General features: G+C 41.0%; 1 long non-coding RNA gene across 1 annotated transcript; it reads left to right on the top strand.

Moving 5' to 3' along the window:
• The first annotated feature begins 3,756 nt into the window (after positions 1–3,756).
• On the top strand, positions 3,757–16,624 carry LOC125960682 (uncharacterized). Its single transcript, XR_007470607.1, has 3 exons — positions 3,757–3,801; positions 15,083–15,184; positions 16,473–16,624. It is a non-coding gene; the product is annotated as an uncharacterized LOC125960682 (long non-coding RNA).
• Positions 16,625–27,801: the final 11,177 nt, after the last annotated feature.

Consider the following 27,801-nt stretch of genomic DNA (forward strand, 5'->3'; position numbering starts at 1 on the left):
TGAGGCCTTTGGACTCAGACTGGAACTACACCACTGGCTTCCTGAGTCTCCAGCTCCCAGACCACAGATAGTTGGACTTCTCAGTCTCCATAATCAGGTGAGGCAGTTCCTCATAATAAATTCCTCCTCCCCACATCTCATGCACACACACGCCCACAGTTCTATTTCTCTGCAGAACTCTAATACGCTACCCAAGCTCTACACACCTTCTGCAGGAAACTACACATAGTTTCTTGAATTTGTTCTGATTCCTCCGGGCCTTTGCACATACTGTTTTCGCTCCCTTGGATGCCCTTCATTCCACTCTCCACCCCCACTTTCCAAACCTTCCTGCTTTCATTTGACGAACACTGACCTGGACTTCAAGAGTCTGCTCTGTCCTGTTCTCTGACTCAGCACCTATGCATTGTTTGTCATCGCACTGTCATACTCTGTTATCATCTCTGCTCACCAGAGCCTCTCCTACAGTTTCTAGGACAGTAGCTGCTAACCGTAATGAGTTTTCAGTATATCTAGAGCAGAGGCCAGCAAACTCTAGCCCCCGTGCCAAATCCCACCCTCCTCCTGTTTGGCAAATAAGGTTTTGTCGGAACACAGCCACGCTCATTGATTTCTGTCTTATCTGTGGCTGCTTTCGCACTACAGTGGCACAATTGAGTGGCTGTGACAGAGATTATATGGCCCACAAGTATAAAATATTTACTGTCTGCTAAAAGAAAAAGTTTGTCAATCACTAGTCTAGTACATAAACCAAGAATCGACTTCATTTCGTATTTGATTATCAAGGGCAATGTGTGCTAGAAGTCAATTAGTTGGTCTAAAAAAGACCTTTTTGCAGTGAATTAATTGTCATCATTATATATTAAGTGGAAATTGGCAAAGATGTTTTAAAATAACAATTTCCAGTGGTGGCAAGGGTACAGGAAATGGTCACTCTCACCCACTGCTGCTATGAGTGTAAATTAGTACATTATTTCTGGAGGGCAATTTGACAATACATTTCCAAAGCATTAAAATACTGCATAACCTTTGTTCCAGAAATTTCACTTCTAGGAATTTGCCCTAAGGAGTAATCATAGGTTTGCACAAGGTACACTACCTTGCTCACTGGAGCATTATTTCCAATATGGAGAAATTATATCAACTAAATACCACCGAAATGGCTAGAAGAAAAAACTGGTTAAATAAATTATATTTCATCAACAGCCTGGGAAGTTAATTGTAGCCATTTCAAATCATAGGAGAACACATATCAATATAGGGAAATCCTCACAATATAAAGTTTTAAAACTGTAAGTGAAGTACGATGCCATTTTGATTTTTTAACTATTATAGGTAATACATGCACAGAAACAAAGAAAAAGCCTAAAAGGAAATATGCATGAAGGTTAACAGGAATTATTTCTATTGTGTCTGATATTTTCTTTGCTGTTCATCTCTGAATTTTCTACAATAAAGCTATTTTACTTTGGTAATTATAGTTTTTTTAGAAAGAAAAATAAGCAGTTCTCCCATTCCCTATGATTTGGAAGGATTTTCACTTCTTAAAATTACATAATTTCAAATAAAGCAGGTAAAATTAAAGATGCTCTTGCTGAATAGAGGTCGGGGGTAAGAAATGCCTCTCCCCCCCATCCCCACATCAAGAGCATCAACACAAGGCAGCTGGAACACTGACCAGGAGAAGGAAAAATTGCTCCCTTGGGCATGTCAATATCGGGGTAATTTGTTGCCTAAGGTCAACTACCATGAACCTTAAACAAAGATCAGTGGCAAAAAAAGGCTGAAATCTGTAAACTTTCAGGGGTACAGGAATATGGGATGAGCTGTCCACCTGATTTCAAGTAACTAGTTTTATTGATTTTTTTTCTCACTTTCAGCTGGATGTGAAGTATTATGTAGACACAGTATTTGAAAACAGCCTCACACATAGTTGACCCTCCAACAGACAAGGAAAATTAAAATCTAGTAGGCCAAACAACTGCAATGAATGACACGTGTGTGTGTGTGTGTGTGTGTGTGTGTGTGTGTGTGTGTGTGTGTGTGGTAGGTAGAGGTGGGGAAGCACTATGAGTGCAGATGGAATTTTCTGATTCATAAATCCGTGGACTTTTTTGTCTGTGGGTGAAAATTTGTATAGCCTTTATTTAAAAATCTGGTTGAAAAATTGGTCTATTTTCTAAACTGTCAAGTGTTTCCTTATTTGCCCTAAATCAATCCCTGCCACTCCAGCCAGGCCCTCCACATTGCCTCCTATTCCCTCTTCCTTCCTATCCCCTCCCTGCTTCTCCACTTCTCTACTTCCTCTTTCTAAAATACGCTATGACTGTGGCCTGCTAAAGTAGACAAGGGCGGGGTTTCTCAAACTGTGGTCCAGGCATCAGCTTCACCTGAAGAGCTTGTTTAAACGGCAAAACCCCAGAACCCGCCCCAGACAGACCAAGTCTGAATGTCTGAGGCTGAGCCCCAGGTTCTGTACCAGCATCAAGGTCCCCATCACCAAGCTGCTCCATAATAAAGTTTGAGAATTTCTGGTCTGAGAATTTCTGGTCAGTGAGTGCCAGCATTTCTGGTCAGTGAGTGCCAGCATTTCTGGTGAGTACCAGCATTTCTGGTCAGTGAGTACCAGCATTTCTGGTCAGTGAGTGCCAGCATTTCTGGGTTGATCCATTTTTACTGAGACTTTGGTGAGATGAAATGACTCAAAACATAAATGTAAAGGCTAAAATGTCAAGGACTGTTGAGGAATCTTGTTTAGGGAGGGGGTGGTACCTTTTGGCTTATTCTCTTCCTCACCCGCAAAAGCCACATCAGTTTGCCTTCAGTTAGGAGAAGCAATCATTCTCTTAGGGAGGAGAACAGGGCCGGTCCAAGGGGAAATTAACTAGTAAAGCCATATTACTTGTTAAGGTCTTTAAGAATTTTGCACTCTTGGAGTACTTGATCTTTAAAAATTTTCCTTGTTCTTAGCCCTAAAAGTATCAATTCTAAGTCCCAGAGGGATTACTTTTTACTTTACTACCCTACTTCTTTATTTGCATTTATAAACCCATTCCTTAATCAATCCGCCCTTCAAAAAAATCTTTTGATTGAAATAACACCTTGACTGGCATTGCTGATTGGAGTTTTAAGTCTTTAAAACTTAATTTGAATGAATGTGTTACTAGCTGGATAAGGTATGGCATTAAGTTTGGGGAAGCGGTATCCTTGTTTCTCCAGTCTGATAATGTAGTGATAGGTAAAGAAGGATCTCTTCTGGGGAGAAAAAAAATCTTTCATTTTTCCTTTCATTTGCATTCATATCCACATCAATTTTAAGTGCAGTAATTACAACTCTGCAACTATATTCTCAACCTGAGTCTACATTTCTGGGGGAAAAAAATGGAACATATTGCAATGCCACATTATTTTAAATTGCCAGTAGAGTCCATTATATATTCAACTCCCACACAATAACCCTTATCTAGTCACCATCTTACTTAATCTCCACGGTTTCAAAGGTGAGCTATTGCGCTGGTTGACGAGGTACAGACTGCTGAGTTTGATCTTCTTTTTTTTTTGGTAGGAAATATTCTTTATTCTTAAAACAGGATAATCCAGTGACTGTCATACAATGTGAACATTCTCATGACTAGAGATCTCTGATGATCCTATGATGATGTAATATAGAACATTGTGGAATTCCAGGTGATAGTTACAATTAGATAGTTCTGGCAGTTGGAACCAGGGAAATTAAAGGTCTGCTAGACTCCCTAGGAAAGCAAAGGGTCATTTCCAAGGAGGTCAGCTAAGAAGGGGCAAGTAAGTACAATAGGTCTAAATAGGCAAGATGACAGCTATAAGGGTCATAAGATCTATACCTGTGAGCAAGGTTGAACTCTGATCTGCTCATTCTAACTTTGCTGTATGTTTCTTATACTAATTTACACTCTTTGCTGAACATGGACCACCATACTTAGCCCAAAGGTAATAGTAATAACAATAATACAATTTATTGAGCACTTGTTACATTCAAACACTTTGCTTAGATTTTATTTTAATTAATTTATTTTTTAACATCTTTATTGGAGTATAATTGCTTTATAATGGTGTGTTTCTGCTTTATAACAAAGTGAATCAGCTATACATATACATATATCCCCATATCTCCTCCCTCTTGCGTCTCCCTCCCACCCTCCCTATCCCACCCCTCTAGGTGGTCACAAAGCACCGAGCTGATCTCCCTGTGCTACGTGGCTGCTTCCCACTAGCTATCTGTTTTACACTTGGTAGTGTATATATGTCCATGCCAGTCTCTCACTTCGTCCCAGCTTACCCTTCCCCCTCCCCGTGTTCTCCAGTCCATGGCTGGGTTTGATCCTAATAGGAGTTGAAAGATATTCATCAGACTCTTGCCTCTCTAAGGTTCTGCAGCAGATAACAAAATTGTGAAATGCTCCATTTAAAAGACTGAAGATTGACAAGCTCACAGCTATTCCCATTTCTTCTTTCAGAGGACATTTTGGTATTGCTCTGACAGAAACACCTCTGCAAATGAGGGTATCGTAAAAGCTTTGCCTAATAAACTGTAATGCTTCCAGACTCCCAGGTCAGAGAGAAGCATTATAGTTTCTGTTGCCGTGTAAATGTGACAAGCTGTGATGGGAGCTTTTGCTGTTCATCCCTGAATTATAAATTCATCTTTGCTGAAGACACTGCATTAATAGGGTTCTGCTTCTGCGTATGTATGTGTGTATGTTCTGTCTGTATGTGTATGATCATTAAAAGGATGGTATTAAAAAGGAATGGAGGTCCTCAAACACTATTTATATCAAATGTTGTAACATACAGGAATTTTCAAACATTATAGACCCCATGACATGTTAAGTACATGATCAAGGTTGTGCTTGTGCACACATGTGTGTGTGTGTGTGTGTGTGTGTTTGTGTGTGTGTGTATGTGAAGTGTTTAAAAATCCAGACATCTGATACTAACAAATGCTTTTCTGGTCCTCCGCTAGAAAAATGAAAAGACAATTTTCTGGTTGCTTTGTCCCTGGATATGTATATATACAGTTTATTTTCAATTTGGTGGGGCAGTTATTTTCAATTTCAAGCCCTTTATATAGAGCCATCAAATCTTCAAATTCTGGTGAAGTGGGAGCAGTTAGTGCTCTATTATGTATATTCAATCAAAAATGAGATTACATTGGGAAGTTTTATGGCTTTCTGAAATTGAAGAAAGTCAGGAGATGAGAAGAGGTGAGGTGGGGATGGTAGAGAACTTGAACTCTGAGGGCTCAGGGCATTTTACTTTAACATATGCCTGCCAGCAGGAGCCCCAGAGCTTTCAGGAACAGCTTAAGCAATAAACAACTCTCAAACACAGACTCAAAGCAAACTTGACAGACAAGATGCCAGCCCAAGACAGACAAGACTAAATTTAACAGGCTATAAAATACTATATTTGGTTTCAAAAAATCAGTTAAACAAATATAGGCTGGAAGAGACTTGACTAAATGGCCATTCACTGGAAGGAATATGAGACTTATACTTGGCCACAACTTTAACATAAACTGATAATGACAGTAAGAGGGTGGCAATTTACAATTTTATAGGAGTCTTTGGTTGACTTATATTATCTCATTCGATCCTCCCGAAGATGTGAGAGAAGTGTTTTAATCCCTAAGTATAAAGATTCAGAAAACTAAAGTTAGGAAGGATTAAGAGCCTGTTTCTGAATAACACACCTAGAACCCAAGAGGTCAATAAACTAGAAGGCAGGATAGGGAACTAAAATTTATTGAACACCTATTATGCACTGAGTCTTTATATATAAATACATGTATATAAACGGACATATATATGTATCTTTGTTTATATATTAATTCATTTAAACCTCAATACAATACTGTAAAATGGTCAATGTTGGTTCCAATTTATAGATGAAAAAATTGAGGCTCATATACTTGCTTAAAATCATGGTAATAATAAGTGGCTGTAATGGGCTGAATGGTGTCCATCAAAAATATCAGGTACATAGAGGCTGTCATACAGAGTGAAGTAAGTCAGAAAGAAAAACAAATACCATATGATAACACATATATATGGAATCTAAAAAAAAAAAAGAATGGTTCTGAAGAACCTAGGGGCAGGACAAGAATAAAGACGCAGATGTAGAGAATGGACTTGAGGACACGGGGAGGGGGAAGGGTAAGCTGGGACAAGTGAGAGAGTGGCGTGGAGATATATAGACTACCAAATGTAAAATAGCTAGTGGGAAGCAGCCACATAGCACATGGAGATCAGCTCGGTGCTTTGTGACCACCTAGAGGGGTGGGATAGGGAGGGTGGGAGGGAGATGCAAGAGGGAGGGGATATGGGGATATAGGCATAAGTATAGCTGATTCACTTTGTTATACAGCAGCAACTAACACAACAATGTAAAGCAATTATACTCCAATAAAGATGTTAAAAATAAAATTAAAAAAATATACACTATGGAAAGTAAAAAAAAAAAAAATCAGGTCCACATCCCTGCAACCTGTGAATGAATGTTACCTTATTCGGAAAAGGGGTCTTTTGCATACGTGATTAAATTAGGGATCTTGAGATGAGGAGATAATCTGAGATTACCAGGATGGATCCTAAATGCTATCACAACTGTCCACGTAAGTGAGAAGCAGAGAGAGATTAGACATCACACACACAGAGGAGAAGGTAAACTGAATACAAAGCAGAGAGGGATGTAGCCATGAGCCCAGGAATGTCAACAGCCCCCAGAGCAGGAAAGGCAAGGAAGGATTCCCTGGCAGAACTTCTGGAGGTCGTGCAGCCTGGCCAATACCTTGATTTCAAACTGTAACCTCCAAAACTGTAAGGAAAGACATTTCTGTTGCATAAAGCCACCCAGTTTGTGATAATTTGTTACAGCAGCCCAAGGAAACCAATACAGTGCTGGAGGCGAAGTTAAAACCCATATTTGCTAGACTCTAAAATCCATATTCTTTGTATTCCAGAGATCCTAAAGAAAGAAGATTGTGGGAGTAGGGGGAAGGTTAAGGATGAGGGATAAGGCTAAAAACTGTCTTTAAGTAGGATATCCAGGGCAGAAATATGGAGAAATAAGAATGTTTTATACCTTCTAAATAAATCAGTCCCCCCAACTGCAACTTCAAGAAGAAACCACAAGACCTAGAAAGACGAACCTCAAAGAGCAAATCTCAAATTAAATATGGGTTCAATTAATACATATAATTTTAAAACCAAAGGAGAAAAAGCAAATTAGCAAGAACGAAGAGAAGAAATCTAATAACAAGCACAAAGCTCACAGCAAGAATAAACTAACATACTCATGGTTTAAAAAGAGGCCTGGGGGGAACGATAACTGTAAAAGAATATATCAACATACTAAAAGGTTCCACGAATGCTGGGACCCCTACAGAGGAATGAAAACATCACCTATAAAGAGACCCACCACAGCAGCATAAAGAACTACTTATGTATTAGAGGAACCAGCACAGCCGCTCCCAGCAGAGCAAAATTACACACAGATGCTAACACAGGAAAGGTGATGGACTTAAAGAACTATTTTAATGTGGAAAGAGGCCCAAGCCCAGACACATGATTAGACTTGTTCTGTGTATTTCTAGAGGTCTCAACCACACTAATGAGAGGGAAATGACGAGAAAGCCATTTGGCTCAATGAAAGGAAGAAATTTTAAACAACCAGGACTTCTCAACAATGAAATAAACCCCCTTGTGTGACAGTGGCCTACCCATTATAAGAAACATGACAGTGGAGGCTGGGTGACTGTCAGAGATGCTGTAGATGAGGTTTCAGCATCTCTAAATTTTAATATCTCTTCCAACTCTAGGAAACTATGATTTTTTAAAAAAAACACATAAATTATAAAAAATAATTCATACAAATATATAAAGGATGTGATGATGTTTATTTCTCTAAAGAGAATCAAGATATAATTTAAGTTGAAATCTAAATGTTTAATTTACCTTAAAACACAATAGTGGCTAATCAAAGTTCTCAAATGGATATAGTTAACCTGTTTCAATGAAATTTAACATGTAAGGAGAAGTTAAATAGCTATTCAACTACACTAATGGAATCTACATTTGGCAGAAGCATTGGAAGTCATAAGACTTCTTGGCTAGTAGCGCCCGAGGATACAGTGAAGAGGTGGAAGCAGGTGGCCATTTGGAGACAGAGGTCTGAATTAAAGGCCAAAGCCTCAACTTCCTAGCTCTTAACAGGGCGTTTAACCCCCCCAGAGCGTCAATGTCCCCCACATTAAATGGGGATAAATACTAGTCATCATAACTCACCAGTAGTTGTAAGAATCTAATGAGAAAATGAGATGAAAGTGCTTTGTAATCAGTGCTATATACACATGAGTGATTATTATTATTAGGACTTCAGAGCCTCACTATCTTTTGATGTCCTTATAACTCATAGCTATAAGCCTTAGGTTGGATTGGCCCTGACCCTGGGACAGGGATTTGGGTGCAAGTGGTTTGTTTGGACAGTGATCCCAGAAAGCTCTAACAGGAGAGTTGGGAAGTGAGACAGGAAAGGGAAGATAGTCAATATGGGTGCGTCTTACCGAACAAGTTACTGCTGCTGCGGGTAACAGAGGTGCAGTTCTGGTGAGGACCTCTGGGAGGCAGCATACAACACACTTGAGTGGTGAGGAAGCGACCGCCTTGCTCTAGTTCCCATCAGTCTTTGGTTGAGGTCTGCTCTTAGGGCACTAGCTCTCCATGTTTCTGACCTGCTCCAGCAGTCAGAGAAAGCCCACAGGCAAAGAGGCACAGGGGCATGGTGTAGGAGTCATTGGGTCTGCACACTCCCATATGGGAAGGCCAGGGGAATATGCACAAGGCACCCACAGCATCCTCTCCATGCTCTTATATTCATCTGGATAAAACTCAGGCACAAAGAAGTTTTAAGACTCAGCTAAAAATATACAATTGCAAATCAAAGACATATATCCCAACCTAGTGAGCTACTCAATTACAAAGACTGTCAAATTTCACCTTATATGAATCAATTCATCAGAAGCCTGTGGTCTTCTTAAAGGCCATGCGCATAGGATTTGACAGTATGACAGTATTTCGGCATTTTTTAAACCAAAGGAGCATCAGCTTGAGAAATATGGAGCTAGGAGAAGTATGAAAAGACAACTAAAATCAAAACTGAATGGCAGGGGCTCCCCTGGTGGCGCAGTGGTTGAGAGTCCACCTGCCGATGCAGGGGACATGGGTTCGTGCCCCGGTCCGGGAAGATCCCACATGCCGCGGAGCGGCTGGGCCCACGAGCCATGGCCGCCGAGCCTGCCTGTCCGGAGCCTGTGCTCCGCAATGGGAGAGGCCACAACAGTGAGAGGCCCACGTACTGCACAAAAAAAAAAAAAAAAAAAAACTGAATGGCAAAGAAGAATGCAAATATTTGTCAGAAAGGTAAAGGCATCATAGTTCAGATTGGAGATGCTCATCAACCAAAGCCTGCCCTTAGCCTGCCTGTCTCCACCCGCACTCCACCCTCCCATCTTGGTAAATACAGATCTTTGGAAATTCACAGAGGACATTTTACCCATGTCTAGTTCTGCTCTTCCTTTTCCAGGCACATCTTCTGTCACGTGGTCTTGCAGAGCATCGTTTTCTCTTTCCAGGGGCCAGCCCTGACCTGCGTGAGACAGTACGCTAATCCTCACTTATCTCAGCTGTAAAGTATGATCTATTACAGCACTAGCCTGTCAGTCAGGCTTCTTAATGGTGCAAGGAGTGGGATTCGCTTCAGCAATCTACTGGGAGGTGTGGGACCTGGGAGCACCTTCGTTCTGAGCATTTGATGTCATTGACTTCCAGTGTGGCCTTTGAGCAAGCCATTTAACCTCCTTGGCTCAGTTAACCATATGGAAAGTGAACATGATAATATTTCACAAGGGCATTGTGAGATTACTCAGTGTTTTTAAAGTGCTTGGGAAATGGAAGGCCCTGGGATGTGCCTCGCAATGTCATTAATCATGTAACCAGTTGAATTCAGGCAGCTGGACACTTATAGAACTCTTAGCTTCCTAGATAATTTCATTGCAATACTTCACAAATCATGAAGCTTCAATCTGAGAATTTGAATGATGAATTTCACACCATAGTGGAGGACTCAGAATTTTTCAAGTGTTCAACATTTGAACCGCCCTTTCATAGACTCTGTTCCTTCCTTTCTCAAGAGCAGAAAATTATTCAAACACTCATTCTTTTATTTTGAAAGCTATACCTCTTCTTCAAGTACAATGGGCTTTTTCTTGTCTTCATCTTCTCTGTTGTTTTTGGGTTTTTACTCAGTCATTCAACAAACACTCATTGAGCCTGAGCTATATTCCAGGTACTCTGCTAAGTGTTAGAGATAAAAACACAAGTAGGACAAGATTGCACCTTGGAGGAGCTCCCAGGCTGGAAAGGGGAAACAGGCATATTCACAAAGAATTACAAAGGAATCTCACACTCCAAAGAGCTATGGAAACCCAGATGAATTTCTAAACTATGTGTCAGGAAGTGAATACCTGAGTTCCCTCCAGGAATGACTTCCTCCTTCTTGAAACCTCTTCCTTAAATTCCATATCGCACATCTATCCTAGTTCTATTACTACCATTGTTCTCCTTCATCAGCACCTCTTTTCCCTTCAGTTTCTCAAGGCAGGCAATTCTCTAAGGTTCTACACTTGGTTTTCTTCTCTCTTTACCTTCCTTTCCTCAATACCACTTCTCTCCCCCAATGGCAGTGACTGTTAGAAGTGCACAGCTCTCACCCTGACCTCTATCCTCAGAGTCAGACCTACCTGGAGGTCCTCGAACTCAACATGGCCCCTCCAAACTCACCATTTTTCTGACAATGTAACTTCCTCAGCATAATCTCTCAAGTTCTCCTAATAGGACCACCATTTCCCTTCGAACCCAGGCTTTAAACCTTTGACCATCATGTGGGAGTCTCTCTCCTCACTCATCCTCATATCAAAACGACCACCATGTCCTCTTCATTTTGATTCTGCAAGGCCCCTCAGTGCTCCATCCCACGGCTGGCCCCTCCCATTCCCATGCTTGCAGTGGTCTCTTATCTCCCATCCCTACGGCTAAAGTTCTCCTTCTCCAGTGCAGTCCACATACAGTGACAATCAGAATTTTCTTAAGCCTTCTATCTATATCATTCTCCTGCTCAAAAAGACTGATTACTCCCCCAACACGTACTAAATTAAATTCCTCATTCTGGGACTCAGGAACCTTTCCAGAATGTCTACAGACTTGCTTTCTCATCTTTTCTCCCACTATACCCCTACACTGAGCAAGAGATGGAGACAGGTGGATGGTTGCTTGTCTCCAGGTGGATAACCCATCAGTGCCCTCTAGGTCTTTACACACACTGTTCCTGCTGCCTGGAAGGCTCTTCCTGCCGGTCTCTGCCCGTATACCCCGTATGCACCAAGGCCAATCTCCAGCGTCACCACCTCCACACAACACTTCCTCCTAATCCCCAGCTGCGCTGGCTGATCTTCCTTCAAACCTCCAGAACTCTTTTTGGTTCCTCTCAAATGGCACGAATTTTGCTCCACTTCTACTCTACCCCCTCATCCCCTTCTATTCCCTACTTACCTGCTTCTGGATGGAAAGCTCCTTGAGGAAATAGAATGTATCTTATTCCATCATCGTTATTTCCCATAGGACTTACAGCAATACTTGTTGAAGTGAACAAAATTAGAAATCCCAGCCTTGCTGTTGCTTCAACTATCCTTCATTTATATAAATGTGCCTTGTTCTACACAATATTTATAATAGCTGGCCTCAGTATTGAAAAGAAAAAAGCAACAAAAAATTAAACTAAAAAAACTGTACAGTGTCTGCTTTAACAATGGAAATAGTTACTCTCTACTTCAATTTAACAGTGAAATAAACATTTTTGGAGTCACTGAGCCTATGCTGTTCAGTGTTGGCATACAGATAATCAGACCTCATCCTTGCCTTCAAGAAACTCATCATCAGGCATGGACATATGTACACCACCAAACGTAAAATAGATAGCTAGTGGGAAGCAGCCGCATAGCACAGGGAGATCAGCTCGGTGCTTTGTGACCACCTAGAGGGGTGGGATAGGGAGTGTGGGAGGGAGGGAGATGCAAGAGGGAAGAGATATGGGAACATATGTATATGTATAGCTGATTCACTTTGTTATAAAGCAGAAACTAACACACCACTGTAAAGCAATTATACTCAATAAAGATGTTAAAAAAAAAGAAAAAGAAACTCATCATCAAATGCGGGAGACTAATAAATAAACACATTGCAATGCCAGGTAATAAGTACAAAACTAAAAATATGGCCAAGGTACAGACGGCAGAAGCAGTGAAGAGGTAGAAGACTTGCCAGAGGTGAAGCCAGACAGAATAGTCCCAGAGAGCAAAGCGGGGGAGACAACAATCCATGTGGAGAAAGCAGCATTTGCAAAGACCCAGGGACATGAAATAAGACGGTGGTGTTGCAGAACCGAGGCCAGCTCAGTATTGCTACGACATGAAATACAGGTCGAGGGGGCCCCGTGGGATGAGGGTAGCTAAGTGATCAGCAGCCACATTGCAAACAGCCTTTGACTCCTTGTTCTGGGGTTTGGATTTTTTTTTTTTCCTATAGGTGATGGGGAGCTGGTAAAGGGTTTTAATCAGGGCAAAGGGGCTGACTTTCTTAAATTGAATTTTCTTATAATGGGCTTAATTCTGAATGAAAAAAAGTAAAATACTAGCACTGACTAGAAAAAGGAAATCAGGCCAAGATCTGGAGAAAAAGTACTGCGTTTCCTAAGGAGTGTTGATGCTTAAATCTCCGTGAGAACCGGCAGGTGCAAGTCCCCCCCAGAACAGCAGCGGCAGTACTGAGAGCTTCTGTGCACCGCGTAGTATTCCAAGCATTTTTAATGGATGACCTCACTTAATCTGCCCAACAGTCATATGAAGTCCACCGTACAGAGGGGGACACTGAGGCCCAGAGGGGTCAAGCTGCTCCTTCAAGGTCCACAGCTGGTGAGAGGGACCCCCAGGCTCCCCGCGCAGGCTTCCAACCCCTGCGCATCACAGCCTCCCCACGGTGGCGCGAAAACTGTTGCACAAATCTGCGCCTCTGCTTGTTTTCGTCCTCTTTTGTAATGTGAGAACAACTATGTTTCTATGTTTACTACGTACTTCGGAGCCGGTTGTGTTAGGCGCGGCCTCACACCGGGTAGAGGATGCGGCGGGAAGGGCGCCATGCTACGCACCAGCGCGCCTCGCTCTGCAAAAGAACCGGGTTGTGATTCAAAACAAAAATACTCTGAGCGGCACTGGAAACTCCACTTACAAGTTAGGCACACGTTTTCTAAAGGGAGAGAAGATTCCAGGGCGGGGGAGCATCCTCTCAATGCCTATTCATGAGGGAGCCTGTCTCCCAGGGAAAGTAGCTTTCCAACCGGACGCAAAATCTTGATGTAAACATACACCGCACAGAACTCAAAGCCCACTTTTCATCATCTCACTGCAGCGGCTCTAATGTTAGCACTCTGGATCTTGTAGTGTGAGCTATGTGTCTGGGCACATGTATACTTCTGCGAATAGCACTCCCATATGTACAGGCTGAGATATTAATGTAATAAGAAAGATTCCAAAAACCAAGTCTGCAATCTGCTGCATTACTTTCAAGTCACGAGTCACAGTGTGTATGCCCAGACACACACACACATACACACACACACGCACACACACAGTGCTGTATAATACAGCACTATGGCTTTCTCTATTTTGGGGCATGGAGGTCTAGGGTAAATCTCCACCTGTCTTGTACCTTCTGTCACACTGTCCCAATCTTTGTACCCTTGAAAAAACCCTGGATGCCTCTGAGTTATCTGTGCGCTTTTTCAAAGGAGAAATAGGTAACATATGAATTGAAACAGACTTGCTGCCCAAAATGGACATGTGCATCGCATTACAAAATCCTTGCCTCTTTCCTAAACTTGAAATTTTGACTGCCTAAAATTGCTGACTGATGGGCAAGAATTCTAGTGGGATTAAAATACCTACATAGCCACTTCACTTGCATCCTGTTCTGTCTGAATGTACAGAAAGCCTGCCCTCTTCTCTACTTGGAGCTCCACAGACCCACTGCCTTCCATTCCAGGCTCTTTATGAGTGTCAGAGTGAACTCAAGCAATGTGCCATGTTGAAGCTGTAAATGCACTGAAGGTACAGCTCATTGCTGCCGTATGTGGTTTTACAGGACAAGGACATGCATTGAACTGTGGAATTTTGATGCTAGATGGGTTTCCAGGACCTTTATGAAGGGGATCTGGAAGTAAGGTTCTAAAGCGTGCCCAAGATGCTAATTTGAAAGCTATTCCAGGTTACAAAAAGTGACACGAGCAAAATTATACCATCTAGATTTGGAGATGACGAATGAAGCTGGGGAGTAGAAAGGTGCCTTGGACACAGATAAAAGGAGTGTGAGACCATGCCAAGCTCTGAAGATGAGGAATGGCTAAATCCCATTAAAGACCGTGGGACTAGACTGAGACTTGCTAGAAGTATTCATTGCACGAGTATTTAAGAAAACGAAAGTTGCCTCATTGGACTAGACTAGAAAGAAGAAAGAAGAGTGAAGAGGTTGAGGAGAGGAGGCTGAAATAATTGGCACAGGAAATGGGGGAATGTCAGGAGGAAAGCACCTTCGGGGACCTGAAAGCAGGGTCAGCTTTTTCTTTTTTGGCTGCACCACATGGCGTGTGGGATCTTAGCTCCCCGACCAAGGATCAAACCCGTGCCCACTGCAGTGGAAGCTCAGAGTCTTAACCACTGGACCACCCGGGAGGGGTCAGCTTTTCTAGGCTGATCCCCGTTGATGCTGGAAAGTGTTCGTTTGAATGCCGTTAAACATGACCTATTGGCGAGGATGTTAAGTGAGCCCCAATATGAGCAAGAGAAAAACCCATGGTTAGTTATGGGGATTAAGTGGCCTAGAGGGATCCAATCTCTTTGCAAAGAGGTCCTTTTTCAGCAGCTCATCATTTCTGTCTCCAGATCGGCTCATGTCTCCACCACTGTCTTCTGAGGTATTGACCATCACTGACAAGCCAGGCATTGATGTCGACTCTTCACAAACACTGGTGTAAGTACCGGAAGGTATGTCCGCATTTGAATTTGATGGGGTAAATTCCAGGAGAACTAGGGACCACCGTGCTGTGGCTGAAGGGCCTCAGCAGGTCAGGAGCACAGACTGTGTCAGGCATTTGGCCCACTTCATAACCTCTTTCATTTCAGCGTGTGTGTTCGTAGCCAGCCATAGCAAGCAGCAGGGCAGGAACCTGTTTTGTTCCTCGGTATTAAAATGCCTTGGCTAATCCCCAAGGGGCACCAGATGTCATGGTGATCAGATTTGTCACCACCCAGAATCAATTCTTGGTCATTTACTGGGGACTTGGGAAATATATAGCTCAGATAAATTAAATCCAAAATTAATCTCAAGCCAGCGGTAATAAATACTTGCTGACAAAATTCTTTACCAGAACTTTTTTGACAAAGGTGAGTTTCCTCCATTGCCCCCTTATTTTATTTCCTCCAAGATGTACTAATGAACTGGGCAAAAATTTAGTAAAGGGTAGAGGATGAAGCAAGCCTCTGAAAAGTCAAGTGCTGTCTCTCCCTGTAAACAGAACTCTTTATGACAACTTCCCTCCAGAACCTGAAAACCAATTACGGCCATTTTTAAAGAGGGTCAATTAAGAATAGAGTTCATCAGTAAGAATGTACTGAGCCCCAGAGGGTGCTAGGCGCTTCAGAAACAGGCCAGTTGTTCTGTCAGGGTCCTCTAGCATCTGAGCCAAGACGACTCGTATAAAAGATGATTTTCCAGTACTCAAACAGGGTGCATCTTGACAAATCGTTGAGGCAGCAAAAGGGGTCTTCAGTCCCTCCCCAGATTTTCCTGCATTCGTGTTCTGGGCTGATGTCAACAAGTCTTTCCAAAGTTTTTTCTTAACCAAGGTGATTAGAATTCAAGGTGTGATCCCTCCTGGGAAGGGAAAATGTGAACTCAGAAAACTCTCAAGACCCAAGTAGGGTAGAACCATGAACTGACAAGGAATGGAGCTGATATTTTGGTCTTTAATTCCACCATGTAGATGAGGTTAGCATGGCCCCAGCAGCTAGAATTGAAGGGAGAGAACTCTGCAAGAATAGGCATGTTATAAGAAGCTCACCCCACCTTCTCCTCCGTATCAAGATCATGGAATTTTTTGCAGGGAGGGGGTGGGATGTAGGGGAGTTGCTGGCAGTGGGCAGGCACTGCCCTCGACCCACTCAGCACCATGGGAAAGGTGCCCTCCCCCTTCCCCCGTATCTTTGTGAAATCATCCCTAACACTTGGTCTCAAGGCATATACATATTAGATTTGATGTTAAAATCATTTCAGATTGATCAAGGACACACTCAACTGACAATGCTCTCTGTAACAGCTTTCTGTCGCCGGGTGTCAGACTACATTTCCTGCCTATTTCAACACCAAACATCAGGTGTGGTTGCCACTACTTCCACCAAATTCCAATTAGTTCATTTTGAAGGATACCACCCATGGGTAGGTACATAGGGAACCTAACTTTGAAGTTAGGACTTCTCTAAACCATGCTGGTTTAAAATCCCAGGGAATTCCTTTTTGCAGCAGACCTCCTAGGGTGTTTTTACACAAGGAAATGAAAAATTAAATTACAGTATAAGGTATTCAACTGATTTCCCTGGGTGGTTTTGATTGGGAAGAAGTGTACTACTGTGAAAATTTCATCTATCACAGGCTTGTGAGATTCATCTCTTTCACTCCTAAACCCACATAGGCTATTCAAAAACCTCAGATTGAGGGCATCTTATTTGCTATTTACTATTTGGGAAGAATACATTTTATTAAATTCTCCATCCATGTTTTTAAAAAGTATTTTGTTTCAAATATGTGTTCATAACCTTTTTTACTTTGATCTGAATTTTAGTCTAATTCTTATAAGTAGATATTTTATGTCCTTGGTACAAAATTCGAAAAGTATGAAATGATGTATAGGGAAAAGTAAGTCTCTTTACTCCTCTGTCCCCCAATCAAGCAATCTCAGAGGCAACTACTGCTACTAAGTTTTAGTTGTGCTTCTAGATGCATTCCAGGCAGATTTGTCAAGTACATTTTTTAACACAAATTGTAGGATGTTATACAAGGTGTTCTATACCTTACTTTTTTCATTTAACAGTATACCTTAGAGAGCCTTCCGTATCAGTGCGTTCTCTTTAACTGCTATAGAACATTCCCTTCTATGGCTATACCAAAATTTATTTAATTAATCCTTTATTGATTAAAAAACAAAAAACCTAAAAAATTTAGGTTGTGTCCAACCTTGTGCTAATACAAACAATACTGGAATAAATAGGTCACTTCACAGAAGCTGAGTATAACTGTAGGAGAAATATTTAGAAGTAAATTGCTGGGTCAAAGGGTGTATTCGGTTTTTAATTTTAATAAATATTGCAAATGGCTTTCCATAAAGTTGCAACAACATGAGCAGCATAGGACAGTGCCTGTTATCCACCCCTTGACCACAGAATGTGTTATCTGAGTGTATTATCAATTTTTAAAATATTTGCCAATGTGATAAGTGGAAACTGATATCTCTTTGTAATTTTGTTTTGATTTTTTCCTTAACATAAGTGAGACTGAGCTCCTTCCCATGTATTGTAGAGCTGTTTGGACTTCCTTTTCAGTCAACTGCCTTCATATCTTTTGCTAGTTTTCCAATGGAGTTAGGTCTTTCTTTTACTGATTAATTAGTTCTTTACATCAGGAAAAACATGCTTTCGCTGAGATAGGCTTTTAAATGTTTTCCCAGGTTCTTATCTGCCCTTTTACTTCTGTAAAAATCAACTTCTATTGGTTTTTGCTATACACAAATTTTTGATCTTTCAGTAGGATTCTAGAATGCTAGAATGCTTAAATGCTTTAAAAATTACTTACCAAATAATTATAAAATATCACAGAATTGGTGTCTCTCCTCTTGGACCAAGGAGACTTAAAATTTTACATTAGGCCTGTATTAGTTTTCTTTGCTGCATAACAAATTACCACAAATTTAGCAGTTTTAAACAATATCCATTTATTATCTCAAATTTTCTCTGGTTCAGGTGTCTGAACATGGCTTAGCTGAGTCCTCTGCACTGGGTCTCACTAGACGGCAATTAAGATGTTGGCCAGGGCTGGGGTCTCATCTGGAGGCTCAAATGGGAAGGGTCTGCCTCAGGTTTTTGGAGAAGTTATTTCCTTGAGGCTTTAGGATTCATGACAACTGTCTTCTTCAAAGCCAACAATGGAAAGCGTCTCTAGAGCCAAAACCTTGGCAAAATGGAGCCTTTTATAATGTAACATAACCATGGGAATGACATCTCCTCACCTTTGTCATATTCTGTTGGTTAGAATCAAGCCACAAGTCCTGCCCATGCTTAAGGGGCCGGGGGAGGGCTTATACAAGAGCATAAATACCAGAAGGCAGGGATCACTGGGCGTTACTTTAGGATCTGTCTGTAGCACGCATAATATGAAGTTCTAGGGAAAGTATAGAGATTAAATCACCGGGGAGTGTTCCCTCAAGAACGTAAAGTACAGAAGGAAAAGTTAAAATAACTTTAATATAAGACATAATGTAGAGGGGACTTCCCTGGCGGTCCAGTGGCTAAGACTTTGCCTTGCAATGCAGGAGGTGCAGGTTCGAGCTAAGATCCTACATGCCATGTGGCCAAAAACCCAAACCATAAAACAGAAGCAATATTGTAACAAATTGAATAAAGACTCTAAAAATGGTCCACATCCAAAAAAAAAAAATCTTAAAAAAAAAAGACATAATGTGGAAACTTCTACCAAGAGCAGTATAAAATAAAATATTATGTAAGTTTAGAAAAGGAGGAGGGAGTCTGAGAAGTCTCCTTTAAGGTAGCATTTGAGTTGAGCTTTTTATTGGTTGTCGTTTTTGTTATTACTATTCTCATTATTTAAGAGTTAGCATTTACTGAGTGCTAAGTCTATCCCAGGCAAGGCACTGTGCAATTAGGAATTCTCACCTTTGTTCCAGCCAGGGCACCCCCATTTTTAATCTGTTTTACATATTACACTTTTGTTTAAGATTTTTATTTTAATAAAGGGTTTTCATGGCTGAAAAAAAATACAGAACCATTGGTTGGGACTGGGTAGGGATTTTGAAGAAGGTGAATTCAATGTTGGAGCTAAGGTTCCAAACCGAGTTCAAAATCTACAAGAACTGGGGCCAAACAGATAAGATCAGAGGTCCACACAGTGACCATCATATCATGGCAGACTGCAACTGGAGAGCAGGAATTCTGACTTTCATGCAGTCCTTGCCTAAACTGGGTCATAGGGGGAAATGGGTTGTCCAAAAGTTAGTGGGACCAGGAGCAAAACTGAATCAATGCCAAGCCTTTGAACTAAGTGCTTGGGGCAGAGGGTATGGACCGATTCTAGAGTCTAATATTATGCTTGTGGAGACAGGAGTGGAGGAGGGTAGAAAAGGGGTAAGGGACATCATCTGTGAAGGTTAGGAGACTGCAGTGGCAGTCTGTATAAGTGAAGTGTGTTGAGTTTAGCTATCCTGGATGGCTATATTGAAAGCCTTCTTTCTATTATAATTACAGCAGATAACTCAGTTATTACTTAGAAGTCACACCTTGTATTTCCTTCTACTTCTGATTCAGAAAAGTCTTTCATAATAGCTATTCTCTGTTTGACATGGCTGTAGGTGACCTGCCTGAATCTATTTTTTCGATAGTATCCCCAACATGCCATCATTTCAAGCAATGGTTTTCTAACTGTACTCTTGTGTGGAGTGTCAAGGGCATCCCAAGCATGTGGGAAGGTCTGAGAAAAGAGGCACACGTTCCACATAGGACCTTAACCAGAGAAGCCCTGTTTTTATTGGTTTCATTTACTTAAAATTCCATATAAAGTTTGTTTCAAGAAAGGCTATCTAAGTTCTAAAAAAATAAAAAGCGGTTATTAGAGTATCTGTTAGTTTTTTTATCTTTTCCAAGAAAATTCAGTCTAATCTTTTTTAGTCACACTTCATTTCTGACCACAAATGGTATTACCAAATTTGACTCCCCTCTTTATTCGTTAGACTTAACTCTAAATGATTTTGACTGCTACCAAAGAAATCAAATCTTTGCTCAAAGAATAAAGATTAGTCATTAATTTGAAGATTCAATAGAATGAGCTGTAGCCTCTGAAGAAGATTCCAGAAGGTGAATTCTGCAAATATTTTGAGCAAAGATATCATTTTTGAAATAAGAGCTTAACTCCTCAAGATAAATACCCTGAAAGATGTAGCACTCAATAGTAAACATAGAGAAGATCCTCATTATTCACTGTTCACATTCATATTTTTTTAATTGGGAAGAAATTCCAAAAGTCTGTAATATAACGTCTGAATTTGAATTAAAAACTCTGTAACACTGGCATATGGGGAGTGAACGATCTTAACCCAACTTTGTTACCCTGTAACAAGTAACTTTCTTGAAGGGTCCACTTATGCTTTTTCATGAAGGAAGCACTTATACTTTTCAGTTTTAACTTACTCTATTTGGTAAGAAAAATACATGCTGTAAAGTTCTTCTGACATACATTCAACAATCTTCACTACATTTTGGTATACTCACTTAAAACTCAGTCAATTGTTTTGCAATCAAACCCAAACAAGCCCCATGATTACCCTACTGTGAGCCCTTGACCAGAGAGTAAATGTGTAATGGGCAAAAATTTTAGTCCACAAACACAAGTACAAATAAATGACACTATTTTTCTAAAACTCGACTTATTTTCTACTTCAGACTCTCATCCCAGTCAGTTCAGGTCCTCTCCATCAAGACCTCCCCACCCTCAACTTCTGCCCTATCCCTAGTGTATCACTTACGTTTCAGTGGACACCGTAGGGTCAAGACATGGTGCAGGGACAACTGATCCTTGATTGTTGTCACTTACCATTGCTAGATTCCATGGAGACATTATGTCTTATTATGCACCTATACGGTTATGGTCTATACAATTGTTGCTGAACTGGCCCAAAGATGAGATCCTTCCAGGTCTGGGTTTTTCTCATCTATTCTAATACCCATCTTGGACTGCTGATGAATATTTTCTACCTGTATCATTCTAGGTATGGAAAAATTCTGCAAGGTGGTCTTGGGTAGGTCTATCTACACCTTCTAAGTAGTGATCTCTACTCTACTTCTGGTCTTTGGGGCAATTCATGAGGTTTGCACCTCCTTGCATTCCATCCAGGAAAAGACACACAAGCTCATTCTGTTCTGAATCCCTACAAACCTAACTGAGGTTTCTATCAAGTGCACTCCTCCACTATACGTTACACCACTGAAGACTCAGTTTTGAGGGTAGGAGACAAAGAGTAAGACCTCTTTCTAGAGACATTTACCAGCATATAAGGCTCTCCTTCCCCTCTAATTATCTTCCTCTCTCCCACATAGTTATTCTTAACTCATCTGGGAAAGGAAATCTGACTCACACAATTAAGCACACTCCCAAATCCGCACTTTGGACTTTATTCCAGGTCTTTCAAGGCTTAGTATTTGAAAGTCAAACACCAGCTCTTTTAAATCAAAAACCTTGGCTCTTAAACGTCTACTTCTGACCAAGGTGAAATAACAGAAACAGATCTATTTTCCTTCCTGAAACAACTGAAAAACTGGACAAAAGTTATGAAGCAGAGAATATCAGGAAAAAAAGAGAATTAACCCCTGAGACACGGAAAACAAGTGAGATGACCCCCACAATTGCACTAGCTTGCTACCTGGAGAGTTTACATGCTGCAGCACATAGAGATCCACGTGGAGCCCAGGAGTTTCAGAACTTGAGGAGATGGAGCTGGGAGTTCAGGAAGGCCAAATGTTAGAATTCACGGGGCAGCATACTGCAGGGAAGAGTGCTACACAGAGTAAGAACTCAAGAGGTATGAAGATGTCCCAGCTGAGTACTGATGAGTACTGATGAGGAATTGACAAGCTGATTCTAAAAATCATACAGAAACACAAAGAACCTGGAATAACAAAGCAAAACAAAACTTAAAAAGAAGAATAAAGATGAAGGGCTTATAGCACCTGATTTCAAGATTTACACAAATCTGCAGAATCAAGGCATTGCAGTATTGGTGTAAAGATAGACAAATAGGCTTGCCACATAGGGACAAATAATTTTTGACAAAGGCAGTTCAGTGGAGAAAGGATACTCTCTTCCAAAACTGGTAATGGAAAAATTGGACATCCATAGGCTAATAAATAAACTTCAATCTATACTTGTTACTAAATTAAAAAATTAACTCCTTTGCGATGACCTAGAGGGGTGGAATAGGGAGGGTGGGAGGGAGGCTAAAGAGGGAGGGGATATGGAGATATATGTATGCATATGGCTGATTCACTTTGTTGTACAACAGAAACTAACATAGCACTGTGAGGCAATTATAACCCAATAAAGATGTATTTAAAAAATTAACTCAAAATGGATCATAGACTTAAATGTAAAGCCTAAAATTATTAAACTTTTGGAAGAAAACACAGAAGAAAATCTTTGTGACCTCGGGTTGGCAGAAATTTCTTAGTACAGTACTAAACACTACCTATAAAAGAAAGGATTGATATAGATAGGATTTAATTAAAATTAAGAACTTTTGCTCTTCAAAAGACACTTTTAAGAGGATGAAAGATAGCCAGTCCACAGGCTGGGAGAAAATGTTTGCCAATTGAATAGATGATAAGGGGCTTGTATCCATAATATTTAAAGAACTCTCAATACTCAATTTAAAAATAATCAATTTTTTTAAATGGGCAAAATGTTTGAACAGACACTTCACCGAAAACGATACAACAGATGGCAAGCAGAAACAGGAAAGGATGCTCTTCACCATTGATCATTAGGGAAATGCAAATTAAAACCGTAATCAGTTACCACTACACATCTATTATAATGTCTGCAGTTAAAAAGACTGACTATACCATGTGTTGGCATGGGAACAATGATGACTCTCACACCACTGGTGGGAATGTAAAATGGGCAAATTCTTGAGAAAACAGATCGGCAGTTGCTTAAAAAATTAAACATGCACCTACTACATGATTCATTCTACTCCTAGGTGTTGACCCAACAGAAATAAAAGCATGTGTTTACAGACACTTGTACACAAATGTTTATTGCAGCTTTATTTATACTAGCCAAGACCTGAAAATAATCCAAATGTTCATCAGCAGGTGAATGGACACACCATGGTATAGTCATACAATAAATGACTACTCAGTAATGAAAACGAATGGACTATTGATACAATAACCTGGATGATTCTCAAAATAATTATGGTCAGTGAAATAAACCAGACAAAGAGAATAAGTACTGTATGATGTTATTTATATAAAATTCTTGAAAACCTGCAAACTAATCTATAGTGGCTGAAAGCAGATTGGGGCTGTCTATGAAAACAAAGCAGGGAGAGAGGGAGGAAGGAGGGGTTACAAAAAGGCACAGAGCAACTTTGGGGTGATGGATATGTTTATGATTTTGATTGTGATGATGGTTTCATAGGTGCACATGTATGTCAGAACTCACAATATTGTGCACATTAGATATGTATGATTTATGTCAATAAAGCTGTTTTAGATTGTCTTCACTCTTGAAACTCAACTGTATTTTCTCTCTTTCCCTCTCTTTTTTCTGTATTAACTCTTCTGTAAGGCAAGGGATACCACCAACTGAATGAAGGAAGGGTAAAGTGTACAAGGATATTCACAAGGGGAATAAACCTAAGTTTGTATCTCAAAATGCACCATGTTATACAAGCACTGTAGTCCAGTGGAGGGAACATTGGACTAATGGTGGCTAATTGGCTGTGTTACATAGCTTTCCTCTGGGGAGGGTTCTCTTGGTAGGTATGTATGTCAAACTTTGTTGTAAAAATGTTAGGGGCTGAGGAGCTTGTCCACAGCAAAATTGTGAGGTGAATAAATCTTATCTAAGGTGTTCCTCAGTTCCCCTCTTTGGGTGTCTCTTCCCTAATTTTCTATATTACTCTCCCTCCCCTTATATTCTTACTTATCCTCCAGTCAAGACCCACTGCTTTCATGCTTCCACCAATGCACTCACTCCTGAGTATTCTGGCAGACACTGAAAAGTTATATGATAAATGTAGTCTGATTAAGATATTTGTAATTCAGTGTGAATCACTACGCTTAGCATAGGGTTTAAGAACACAATTGCTGGAGCCAGGCTGCCTGGGTTCAAATCCCAGCTCCATCCCTAACTGGCTGTGTAACCTTGGGCATGTTCCTTAACCACTCAGAACCTCAGTGTCTTCATCTGTAAAATTAGCATAATTGTAGCTATTTCACGAGTTAGTCATGAGGGTGAAATGAATCAATATTTCTAAAGCATTTAGAACAGTATCTGGCACACAGCAAACACTATATAGGTATTTCTAAAGTAAATTAATAAATGGGCAGGAACTATAGTTTTAAAATGAGAGAGAATGTTTACATCCAGAAAACTAATTCTTAACAGTGGAGTCTTATGTTTCCTGGAAGCCCTGTGGCAGAAATGTCCATCAAGAGATAAAAAGCACCTCCCTGGCATGTATCAGATCTCCCCACCCGAGTGCCCACCACTTCAGTCTCTACATCAGCCCACCGTAGGATGCTCAATGCCCATACTGTGAAGCCAAGCAGGTGCTAATGTCACACCTCCTAATTTGGACCAACAGAGATCACTATTGTCTTCAGAGCTGCCAGGGCTCCGATCAACTCAAATCCCTCAAAGACCTAAGCCTAACAGCCACCTGCCTCTCAGCTAAAAACATAGTAAGTCTGCTCCTGTAGATTCAAGCAATACTAAGCACACATGCTAATTCAGTTCTGAAACCTCCTGGGTGAAATCTTAACTCTTTCAAGGATATGTAAACCCAGACTGAAATGCTCATTAAAAATATTTCAAAGCTGTTAATCACAGTGGCTTTTAAAAGGCAGTGGAGCCAGAGAACCAGCTGAAGAGAACCCAAAGTTTCTCAGTGTTATTTATTCCTCCAGTGCCTAAACCCTCTTGAGAAAGAGTCTATATCCAGAAGGATTAGAAGATTCTGCCTGCAAATCTGTTGACCCAGTACTGACAGGAGTGGGATACACCCTTAGCCATCTTATTATTTTTTTTAGGTTTGTCATTAGAAAGGTTTTCAGGTTTCTGGCTTAGGGGTGTGTCCTTACCCCATAGGAAAGCAAACCTAATTTATAACACAGCCAATTCCCATCTGGGTCCTAGGGTCCAAGACCACAGGGACCCTTTTACTCACCATTCTTCCCATAATCCTTTATTGAGTATCTGCTTTGGGAAAATGCTTTGTAGCACCAGCCCGGCCCTTCCAGAGTATAGTAACCATCCCTCCCATGGCCCCATTCTCAAAACCCTGTTGTGGGGGAGGGTGGGAGAGAGGAGTAATGTCTATATGTATGACATACCCCCAGAAACTTCTGATTCAAGCAGCATGGACACCCATACCCAAACCAACCCTGTCAATGGCCAGCTGGTGCCTAATCACATTCTCTTCCATGAAAGTTATAATCGGCAGAGGCTGGATTTAGCTGGACCTGTGAAAAATACACTGACCTGGGCTGCTGGCCATTTGGTAAATAGAGAGCCAGAGGGAGAGGAGATTGTAAGAGCAGAAAGGAGAACATACAGCCTGTAAGAGACAGCACAGCTTCTGGGTGTAGAGGTTGCCAAGGTAGAGCTCCCCAGAATTCTAGCTGTCCTCTTTACCTGTATCAGTGACATCAACTTGGTTTGTGGGCTTAAGGGGGTTCCTGTTCCTGTTGATTAAACAAGTTCTGATTAAAGCTATGGAACCTCAGGACCTGAGGTTTTTAGCCTATGCTATGTCCGGAACTGAAAGGTCCGAGGATTGCTCTCTGCTGTATGTAATGTGAGTCCCAGTTTAGGCCTACTCCCTGTTCAGCTTAATGTACCAAGATGTCTGGCGGGGCCAACCTACTGTGTATCTGTTTGCATAAGGAACCTTGTTGCCTCCTGGGAAAGAATTCATCCTAAGGTAAAAGACAATTAAGACATATAAGTTTGGTCCAAAAACAATGCCCAGGACAGAGGAAATGCAGAGCATTTTAGTACAGTAGTGCTTCACTATTTCTGTAATAGAGGCAAAACCCATCCTGAGTTTTCTCATGAGGGAATTGAAACGAAGGCCTGCTTCCAAAAATATGCAAAAAGTAAGCAAACAACAGTAGCCAAAAAACAAACAAACAAAAAAGCCTCTAATTTTGGGGTACAAAATCATCACTACCGCAAGAAAAAAAAAGAATACAAAATATCTCCTGCATTTTTAGACATTGGCTACACACTGAAATGATAATTTTGGATATATTAGGTTAAATGAAATACAGTATTAATATTAACTCCATGTATTTCTTTTTATCTTTTTTAAACATGCGTATGAAAAGAAACCTTTAAATTAAAAAAAAAAAATTACTATTTTGTTATCCAAGTCATTGAGTAATTCCTACCCTAGGGAAAGGGATTCTTCCCGGTGCTTCAGCAGAAAATCTAGCACAACACACAAGGGTCAAGGTTAGCCACAGTAGTTAGAGCTCTCTGGACAGATATCTGTGGCCACAGCTTGGGGACTGGTGGCCCACATGGACAGGCATCTCCAGCGGTGGCAGGCGTCAGCAACCCCCTGCAGGCCATGGGGGGAACAGAGAATGCAACATGGTAGCCGTAAGAACTGAGTCCATGATCACCCATGAGAGAGCCCCAGAAACGCTCAGCGGTAGGAGAGGGGTTGGAAAGGGAGCTTCAAAAATTTTTTGAAAATCTCATATTGGCTGGTGGGCACTGAAAGTAGAAGAACACTTGTTTTAATTGCTGTTGTGACAGACCTCCTCTTTCTCACTTTTGTTTTTTAACCCTAGGCTGTGCGTCCAGAGAAGCAAGGATTCTGTGTGGGAAGCAAGGTTTCCTTTTAATTGTGCTCCCATCTCTGAGGAGTTTTCAGTCCACCTCTCTTGTTCTTGGATTTGATGAACAAGGCCACCCAGACCTTGATCATATTATAAACTTGTCCACCCTGTACCCCCATCACGCTTTCTCTTTGAGGACTCAAGTTTCCTAATATATTTTCACCATATTAAAAAGAAAGTGTATTTCCACAGTGGAAAAGAGCCATGATATATTTAATCAAACCCTTCATAAAACTGGGGTTTCATTAGCACCCTCAAAGTCTCTACCTCCTAAAGGTGGAAATGTGTCTGCCATGAGATAGCAGCATGACAGAGAAAGCCTTCCATTAAACTTAAAACTGGAATGTGAGGTAAATAAGAAACTCGAGAGAATTTGCAAGGACGTAAATATCTACCTTAGCTCAGACCTCAGTTCAGCAAAGCACCAAGGCCCCTGCTGTCAGCAGGCTGGGTCTTCCTTGCTATGCTAAGCACATGTGGGCGCCAGTGTGAAATCTGAATAATGCTTTGAAGGAATATAGCTCATTCTGGGAAGATGAAAGCACTTTGCACACAGCATTATCTCTTTAAGTCACACACATCCCCTATGCAAGCACTAGATAGGAAGTAGGTATTTATTCTGGGTTTCTGACTCTATTAGTGTTGAATGATTTACATATTTATGGGAGCAGAAGGACCCCTGGAAAATGAAC

The sequence above is a fragment of the Orcinus orca genome, chromosome 12 (genome assembly GCF_937001465.1).
Source record: "Orcinus orca chromosome 12, mOrcOrc1.1, whole genome shotgun sequence".
Lineage (NCBI taxonomy): Eukaryota > Metazoa > Chordata > Mammalia > Artiodactyla > Delphinidae > Orcinus > Orcinus orca.